Raw genomic sequence first — 9,676 nt, forward strand, 5'->3', positions numbered from 1 at the left:
TTCAAGACTCACTTGTGATACACTTTAAAAAAAATCCAAGCTTTTTATGTATTAAGTATCATTTCAAAATGTAATGTTTAAGATGAGAAAGATCAGTTTAAAGCAAATTAACTCCCCTAGCATTACAGAGTAATTTCCCTTCTTTACTACCTGCACCAAAACGTTTGCAAATAAATAAAACTTCCATGCTTAGCAAAAGAAGTTCCTGTTTGAACAAAAAATGATAATAATGACTGCTCTAGCTGTTGGGTCAGAATATCAGATCAAAGTGCCAAGTTTAGAGAATACAAAAAATAAAAATATAACAGTAAATGCAGTTTGCATATAATTAGGCTTCATTCTTTATTTTTTTATGCCCATCCCAGAGGCGCAATATTGTTTTAAACAAGATGACTGGAAAGAACTGAATTTTTCCTATTTTTATGCCAAATTTGGTGTCAACTGACAAAGTAGTTGCAGAGAAAATGTCAATGTTAAAGTTTACCACGGACACACAGACACACACACACACACACACACACAAAGACAACCAAACACCGGGTTAAAACATAGACTCACTTTGTTTACACAAGTGAGTCAAAAAGGGCTTTCTGATATGTTGGGAAGACGAGTTTCCATGCGTCTGCTGATACCCAGGATTGAAAATAGATGTACACAAAAGCACACTGATTGTTAACAGAAAAGGTATTAAAATAAGATTCAATTTGAAACACCACCTTTTCCATATCAGCTATCATACTCCATGCCCATTCCACATCAACTATCACACATCTCCCCTATTCCATATCAAATATCACTCACCATCTTAATTCCATATCAACCATCTCACACCTCCTCAATCATTCCCTACAGACCACCAACATCAAAATATAAACCTGTACCTTATCTGTCACACATCAACCTGAATCCACATTAGCCAGTTATGCTTTCCGTGGAAAAAACAGAATATTTCACACATGACACAGACATCTGTTTTGACAACAAATAATACAATTAAAAACACACATATCTGTCTTTCAAATCTGGTTAATTTTCTGAGCAAGATAAAATAGAACTATGTTTAAATCTTAATGTATAGAATGGAAAAAATTGCAGTCCTACCTGAAAGAGTTATCCTCAGGCAAATCCACACATGGCATAAGAGAACTGGGTATATCAGTATCCATAGACTTGTTCAAGAGACTCAAAAGTGAAACTGGTGATTGGGTCATCATCACTTTCTTCTTCACTTGCACCTTCAAACTCTGCTCATCCAGTTTACCAGCTTTTCCAAGTTTCACCAAATCCCTACACTGCATGCACTTGCAAACCTCAATACTGGGTATGTCTGCACTTCTATCTGTAGCTAAAGCACTTTGAAAAGCAGTTGTCTGCCTAGAACTTTACAGGATAACTGAGCAAGACGCATGAGAGGATTTCATTTATTCAATAGCACATTAATGACTGTAAATGTGTCATTGGAGAAGGCACACCTATCTACCAAAGTATCTGAACTTCAATAATTCTTTTACAGGAAAGCATTTCTTCACAAACCATGATGATCTCACTTAGGTTGTATATCCTTATGTGTCTTCTGCACGTCTTCAAGGTCTTGTAACCTGGAAATGCCCAAAGTGTACACATGATAAATCAAAAAATTCAGCAAGCATGCAACAACTTATACTTTTACAAGTATTCAATATATCAAATTTAAGAATGTTCAATGTTTGACTAGTATTCTTCTTCTACTTTGTTCGTGGGCAGCAACTCCCATGTTCATTCGTATGTACACGAGTGGGCTTTTACATGTATGGCCGTTTTTACCCCACCATGTGGGCAACCATATACTCCGTTTTCAGATGTAGACTAGTATAAAGGAGAGACCATTCAGGATTTTTCAATCATGTGTTCTGTGCACATGTACGTGTGTGTGTGTGTCTGATTCAGTGATTGTGTGTATGCATGTGTATGAGTGCATGCATGTGTGCCTGTATGTGTGCATGCCTGCATGCAAATGCATAAGTGGCCAATGTAAGCAGTTTGGTCAACAATGTCAGTATATAGCATCAATCAGCACTGTTACCACTGTCACGATAAATCAGATGTGAAGATATATCCACTGGCCTGGTCAAATAAGAACTGATCTATTGGCTTTTGACTATTAAAACTGCATTTCTAGAAGAGCTGAAAATAATCAAATCCATTCATTTTCTTTTTTAAACAGGAAAAAGCAATGTCACGGCCAAAACAATGTGGGTTTTTTTTTCAAAACAAAAATGTGTGCAAAGGTACAAATTAGTCAACACTGGATACTGCTATGAATAGTAAGAAGACAACATTAAACGCATAATCATTAAAGACATTATCATTAAAGAATCAACACTGTATACTGATATAATAGTAAGAAAACAACATTAAAGACATAATCATTAAAGACCTTATGATTTATTACATGTCAAAATATCACAAACCACATACACCAATGATAAATAAAACCATATTAAACATTCAAATGCTGTGAAAAATACTTGATTATGATAAAAGCATTGTTTCTCTATTTTTCATTTTTTGTGCTCTTATGGAATTACGACCCCATCACTCCTCAAAAAAAACAAAAAAACACTGAAACCCTTATCATATCAATATCAAGGGGTGTTGGCCTGATACTGCCTTTTGCCCGCTTGAAGTAGGGAAGAAAAGGAGAATCCCCACATATAATCATTTTCTAACAGTGAGTGCGCCATAGCTTGTCAGTTCATAAATCACAAAATACCTTGAGTTTTGTATTTAAAATTCTGGAAGTGACTGTCAAGATAATTTTCAAAAGTATTCACTGTTCGTGCGGAAACAACACCTTGTGGCAAATTATTCCAAACATTTGTTACTCAGTTGTTTTTTTAATGTGTAAATCTGACAGTTTTAACTGAAACTTTTAACAGTTGTAGGAATGGCCTCCTGTAACAGTGTTCATATTCAATGCAAACAAAGAATGTATAGTTCTACTGTCATATAATCCACGAGTCATTTTATACATCTCTATTAAATCACCATGCAATCTTCTATACTCTAAACTAGGTAACCGAAGTGTTTGCAATCTATTTTCTGAGTCCATATCAGCAAAGCCAATAATTCTTGTAGTAAATCTTCACTGAATATTTTCAATACTGTCTATATGTTTCACTAAACCCATATTCCAAACAACATTTCCATATTCCAAGACCGGCCTGACTAATGACTTAAATAATGGCATCATAATGTTCTTACTTTAACACTGTATATTCCCAACTGAGATTCCAGTCAATCTATTGGCCTTTTTATGGTTTCATTAATATGAACATCAAAAGAGAGATCAGACTCAGAGTCAAGAATGACCCCAAGATCTCATTCTCAATGAAGTCTCCTGCAGCTCATTACCTTCCATATAACACTTGAAATGTGGATTATTCTTTCCAACATGTAAAACTTTACATTTATTGCTATTAAATATATTTGCCATTTATCAGTCCAGTATAATTAACTTATCAATAACTTGTAACTTCAATCTACCAACATCAGAATCTACTTCCTCATAGATCTTTGTACTGTCACATACTGTGTTCTTTCATACAAGAAGTCTTTTATCCATTCCATCAGTTTACCACAAATACCATACCCTTGCAATTTAACAATTAACCTATTACGAGGAACTTTATTGAAGGCTTTCTGTAGGTCCAGATGAATTGCATCCATTGGTTTACTGTTTCAGATATCGTTTAAACTTAAGCATCCTCACAATATCTTTATGACCATCCTAAATCATCCTTCTTTGATCACTTGTATACATGAGTAGGCTTTTACATGTAAGGCGGTTTCTATCCCTGCTGTGTACTGTAGGCACTCATGACTCATTTTCCATTATTTGGGGTGTACATGCCGGGTATGTTCTTGTTTCCATAACCCAGGGAATGCTGACATGGATTATGCCATCTTTAAGTTAACTTGTGTATTTGATCTTCTGTATGCCTATACACACGAAATGGGTTCAGGCACTGGCAAGTCCGCACATCTGGGACCTCGGACCGTGGGAGATCGGAAAAATTTCCACCCTTTAACCACCATGCACCGTGACCGGGATTCGAACCCGAGATCCTCAAATCGAAAGTCTAGCACTTTAATCACTCGGCAAGGGGAGGGGAAAGGGGAAGAGGGGCAATGGAGAACGTTTAGTCGAGTTGCATAGCAGGCCTAGATCTAAGACATTTTTGAAGACCTAGATCTAAAACGGAAGACGACGAACGATTGAAACAAAACGCCAAATGCCAGCAAGTACTAGGAAGGAAGGAAGGAATTTTTTGTTTAATGTCCCGTCACACATATCGGTGATTGAAGGCATTTTGTAAAAGTATTTATGAATACATCTGAGTATTATCGGTTAGAAGGGGTGGGAGATGTGGATGAATGGAGGGTTTGGGGAAACTGGGCAAATGAGGGTAAAAATGTGGGTGAAATTTGAAAGAAAAACAAAACAAACAAACAAACAAACAAAAAACCCTCTAAATACAGTTACAGGAAATTACTTAAAGGACTTCGTAAAAGAGAAGTCGTTAAACTGACAAGCGAAACAACTGATAATGAATGCAAAAAGTCAAAAACATCAACGTTCTCAGTCACTTGTGAAGACACACTTTCGTGTACAAAAGGCTTCATCAAGCTACAGTGAAAAATTATATGCTCAATTGTCAGGTTATTAAAGCATATACACTTGACATTAGAACAATACTTGGTCCGTAATGAATTTGATAATAGTCTGAGAGCTAAGCTCAGAATTGGTCTGCGAATCGGACCAAAGTCTGAGAGAGTCAACTGACGAGGTTTTAGACTTGAATTCAAGCACCTATAAAAGTCTCTTTCTAGTATATTGCTTATTTCCTTGTATGACAATGGGCAATATACTTTTATACTATCTATATGATTTTTTGCTCCCCTTTTTGCTGCCCTATCTGCTTGGTCGTTATAACGGAATCCAGTGTGGGATGGTATCCAACAAAAATCAACATTTGTACCCTTCACAAATAGGGAGTGCAATAAATACCTAATTTCAAAAAATAAATCTTCTCTTTGATTATTCTCAAAAAGGAGCAAACCTTTTAAGACAGACTGAGAATCAACACAAAATAGGATATTACTTATTATGATTGGTATATCAACAAGACGATTTGCAAGTACTAAAGATGCCAATGCATGTGCACATTAATGTGGGTTGGCAGGGCACAAATCTAACACTATCTCAGTATCTGACCGGCTTGATAAAAACAGCCAGGCGCACTGAAAACTCTCGAACTGTATCTACAGTTATTAATTTATATCATTTCCAGCTTAACTCTGTTGGACTTACCGATCTTTTCCACCATTTTCAGTAATCTTTGTGAAGTTTCCGTAATTGGTTACAAGCAGAAGCCGCGTCAAAACCCATGTGTCGTCTTGTCTATAAATATTATCCTCCATACAGGGCAACAATCCACAACTGGGGGATGCGCTCTAGAGGTCTTGCCTGAGAACATCTTCCGAGTCCGAAATGCGTCAGACTGAAGAAATTGCACTTTTTTTTTTTAACTGAAAACACAACATATTTCATTTGAAAAATAGGCCAATGGGCCAATGTTCAGTTCACTTAGCTGCAGACGTGACAGGCATGGGGACAAATGTAGCTGACGTCATAAACATTTTCAAAAAGAGCAAAGCTGATTGGTCAACGAAGAGTGTCTCGCGTGTTGGTGCACTTGCGTCTGATGTTTCGTATTATTGACTTTATCACACTCACACTATCCAAAAATGAACAGGACGTAACACGATTATGACATACCGGTTTGGGACAAGTCATCTGTAGGATACTACATGGCTTTGTGCAGGGTCAAAAATCTCTACCTGGCACACGGCAACGACAGGAGCAAGGACATCCACTACCCTTTCCAAGCACACACATGGTGCACACCACTCCTTCCATGCAGTTACAAGACCTCGATAAACTGAATTAACTAACATGGAAATCTGATTTTAATAGTAACAATTAAAGTTCCACATCCTCACTATTTCCAGGAACAGAAAAAGTTTCCCACAGTAAACAACAAACAGCACGGTCAAACCATCTCGGGTTAACAGCACCAAGCAGACCACGTGGGTGATGAACTGACAAAAGATCTTGGTGTTAATACGATCATTGCGCCTTCATCAACAAGAATATCAGCGGCTGTGCTACTGACATGCAATCCAGGGCTTACATGTTTTTTTCATTCTGACGAACAAAATTTGGTAAAAGATCTCAAGTAGATCTAAAGTGAGCTACAAAGCGCTTAGTTCGCTATTTCAACCCACGAATGCCTCTGGGTTCGACTCATGACGAGCTTGAACCATCAAAGCGGTGGCAGAACCACAGTGAAAGCCATTACAACATAGGCTATCGATTTCTTTTAGACAGCTATAACTCAGAATCAGATCTACGTAGCTTTGTTACCAGATGGGCGTACAACATTATCGTAAAGAGTGACAGATTGTGGCAGCAGATCATGAATTTCAGTTGTTCACTTTAATTTTTATAATTGTTAAATATGTAATACAAACATGCACGCGATGTCAGAAAGAAACCAGTCTTCCCAGGACCTGATTCATGGAAATTCAAAGTAGCTGTACTGAAACGCTTTTCAAATATTTCAGTTGATAAGAGGTAAATTTGCCTTCTGTCTATATTGCGTGGTGGTGGGACTGTCGATTGTTCTTTATCTCATTTAGTGTAGGCCTGAGAAATGCCCACACTTCTGCTGGGGAATGACTGGGGAAATCAAACCACAAAATATGGTTGGTTTGTCCCCACCAACTGTGTCATATCCAGTATACTGTCAGTAGAACATGAGAAGCCCCAGAATGTACAAACCGAATCTCTGTGCATCTTGCTGACATAATAACCTGCATTATGAAGCAAATGACTACAGGGTTGTTTCGTATTCATATTGATTGCCAGTGTTGTAGTTGTGCCTGTCTGCAAATCATTCAGCTTGTCCACAACACCAGCAGTTCCATATCTTTTCCGTTTGACAGCAAGTACCATTTCCATTTCTTTGACATTTGTTTTAGTTCTCTTTACTTTTACTGTCATCTACTGGCTCCATAACACTAGAAATGGTAGGTCCATTATTTTCACAGGCAGAATTTTGTCTTTAGATGTTGACGGGCGCAATAGCCGAGTGGTTAAAGCATTGGACTGTCAATCTGAGGGTCCCGGGTTCGAATCGCGGTGACGGCGCCTGGTGGGTAAAGGGTGGAGATTTTTACGATCTCCCAGGTCAACATATGTGCAGACCTGCTAATGCCTGAACCCCTTCGTGTGTATATGCAAGCAGAAAATCAAATACACACGTTAAAGATCCTGTAATCCATGTCAGCGTTCGGTGGGTTATGGAAACAAGGACATACCCAGCATGCACACCCCCGAAAACGGAGTATGGCTGCCTACATGGCGGGGTAAAAATGGTCATACACGTAAAAGCCCACTCGTGTGCATACAAGTGAACGCAGAAGAAGAAGAAGTCTTTAGATGCCTTTCTCCATACATGCACTGTTTCTGTTCAGTGGAGTACACAACTTCTTTGACAAGGATATTACTAAGCTGCTTCAAGTATGCTTTAATTGTGCAAATGCTTCTGCGAGAAGTTTAGGAATTTTCACATTTTACAAAAAAAACAAACACTTTTCATTCTGTATTATGGTTTTGGGTAAATCACCCAGAAAAGGCTTTGTCTTCAGAAAGTTATGATGTTGATATTGTTCAGTCTCTGCTGGTAACTTATTGTACAAATGGGTCAGTGTCCTGCAGCAGCCGTATTTGTTTCTTTATTTTGTAACATGTGATGGTGTATTTCTTTCTACTAATTCTAGGCAAGACCCTTAAAATGTTATCTGTCTCACAGAGTTCAAACACAAATTTCCTCTCATGAGAGGCTATGCTTTCTTATTTTAACGTTTCTCCACAGGGCAACTCCAAGATCTTCGAATGCTCAAGTTCTAACCATGTACTTTGAGGATCTCCCCCGCGAACAAGTCTTGTAGTCCCCTCCCCACCCCCAGTTGTAAATTTTCCTTATCTGATGCACCAAAGATATGTGGAAAACAATAATTCTGCAGATATTTTTCTTACTTTCACTGGCATGTGAACATTTTTTCATGAAGGCCTTTGCTTTTGAGTTTGACGTTTCAGAATTTTTATTTTCAAATATGACTCTTTTTCTCATACATCATTAAATGTCATTTGTGAACAGGAGCAACACAGGATTCAGGTGGGGAACCCGAGAAGTGGACGTGTTACTTGTTTTCCAAGTATTTTCTTCCAATTTCTGCAAGTTTCTTGATTTTTCTTCCTCGTCCGTTTTGCAGCTCTATGTTCTCAGCTTGTTTTGAGAAAAACACATCTGAATTTTTGTTTACTTTAACATTCAGACTATTTAGCTCAGTGTTATGAAAGCTGCTAAGCAAATATATCTATTTCAAATATTCTAAGTTGTTTCTTTTTCATCTAATTGCCCTTGTTTTGTTTTTGTTTTTACACAAGTGTCAGCTGATCAGATCTGGAATTTCAAAAAAGTACCACTCTGATTAGAAGATGGAAGTGTCAATCCTGACCATCCTGACAACATTCCACAAAAGCAAGCAAGCATCAAAGCTATGAATGCAAAACCATACTGTTCCCTACTTGGCAATTTTAGTGGAACAAGGAAACAAGAAATGGTTTGGTATCGTGAATCAGTAAATATCCTGCACTGAATGGATCTTGTAGGAATGGACTGAGTACATTATCTGATAGACCATTACAAATCAATGTTTTATCTTTGAAAATCAACCAAATTCACAAGTAATCAGTGTATTAAAAGTTTATAACTTCTAGAAACTACATAAATGAAAAATTGAAAATTTGGCCAATGGACAGTTTTTGCAAGCAACCCTGGGTACATTCTTACCCGTGTAACCCTTTATGGAATTTTCAATCACAAAATGATTAATCCATAATCAAATTTATAAACATTATGCTTGAGTGACAGAATACTTAGCCTCTCTTCTTATTCATGTATTTTCCTTTGCATCAAAAATTGAAAATTTGGCCAGTGAACAGTTTACTATTTTTGCAGGCAACCCTGGGTACATTCTTGCTGAGTTAACCTTCTAGTCTTTTCAATCACAAAGTGATTATTCATTATTAAATCAATACATAGCATTTTGAGCGACAGAATGCATCGACTTATTCAAGTATTTTCCTTTGCTGTAGATGTGCATACTCTTTGTGTGCATGTGTATGCACATGCATGTGTGAGCATGCATGTAAAAAAAAAAGAAAGAAAAGAAAAAGAAAAAAAAGAATATGCACAAAAATGGCATGGATATTGGGACCTACAGGCATTTTGTGTTTTAAAGTCCATAACTTTTACCTCTCAGCTTGTCATAAAGGGGATGATATGTAACATCTTGCGCATAACTCTCATACAACCATCTTTGATTCTTATTAGAGAAAAACTGAGAACATGCAAGTGTTACAGTTTACCACAGAATGTCGCACAGGCAACTGAAACTGGTGAACACATGGAATGATTTGGTTTACAAATGCAAGTAAAAAAAAAAAACACACACACAAAAAGACACACAACATACTGATGTAGCCGTGGTCCCGAGTGGTTTA

The sequence above is a fragment of the Babylonia areolata genome, chromosome 2, assembly GCF_041734735.1.
Source record: "Babylonia areolata isolate BAREFJ2019XMU chromosome 2, ASM4173473v1, whole genome shotgun sequence".
In the NCBI taxonomy this organism is placed as follows: domain Eukaryota; kingdom Metazoa; phylum Mollusca; class Gastropoda; order Neogastropoda; family Buccinidae; genus Babylonia; species Babylonia areolata.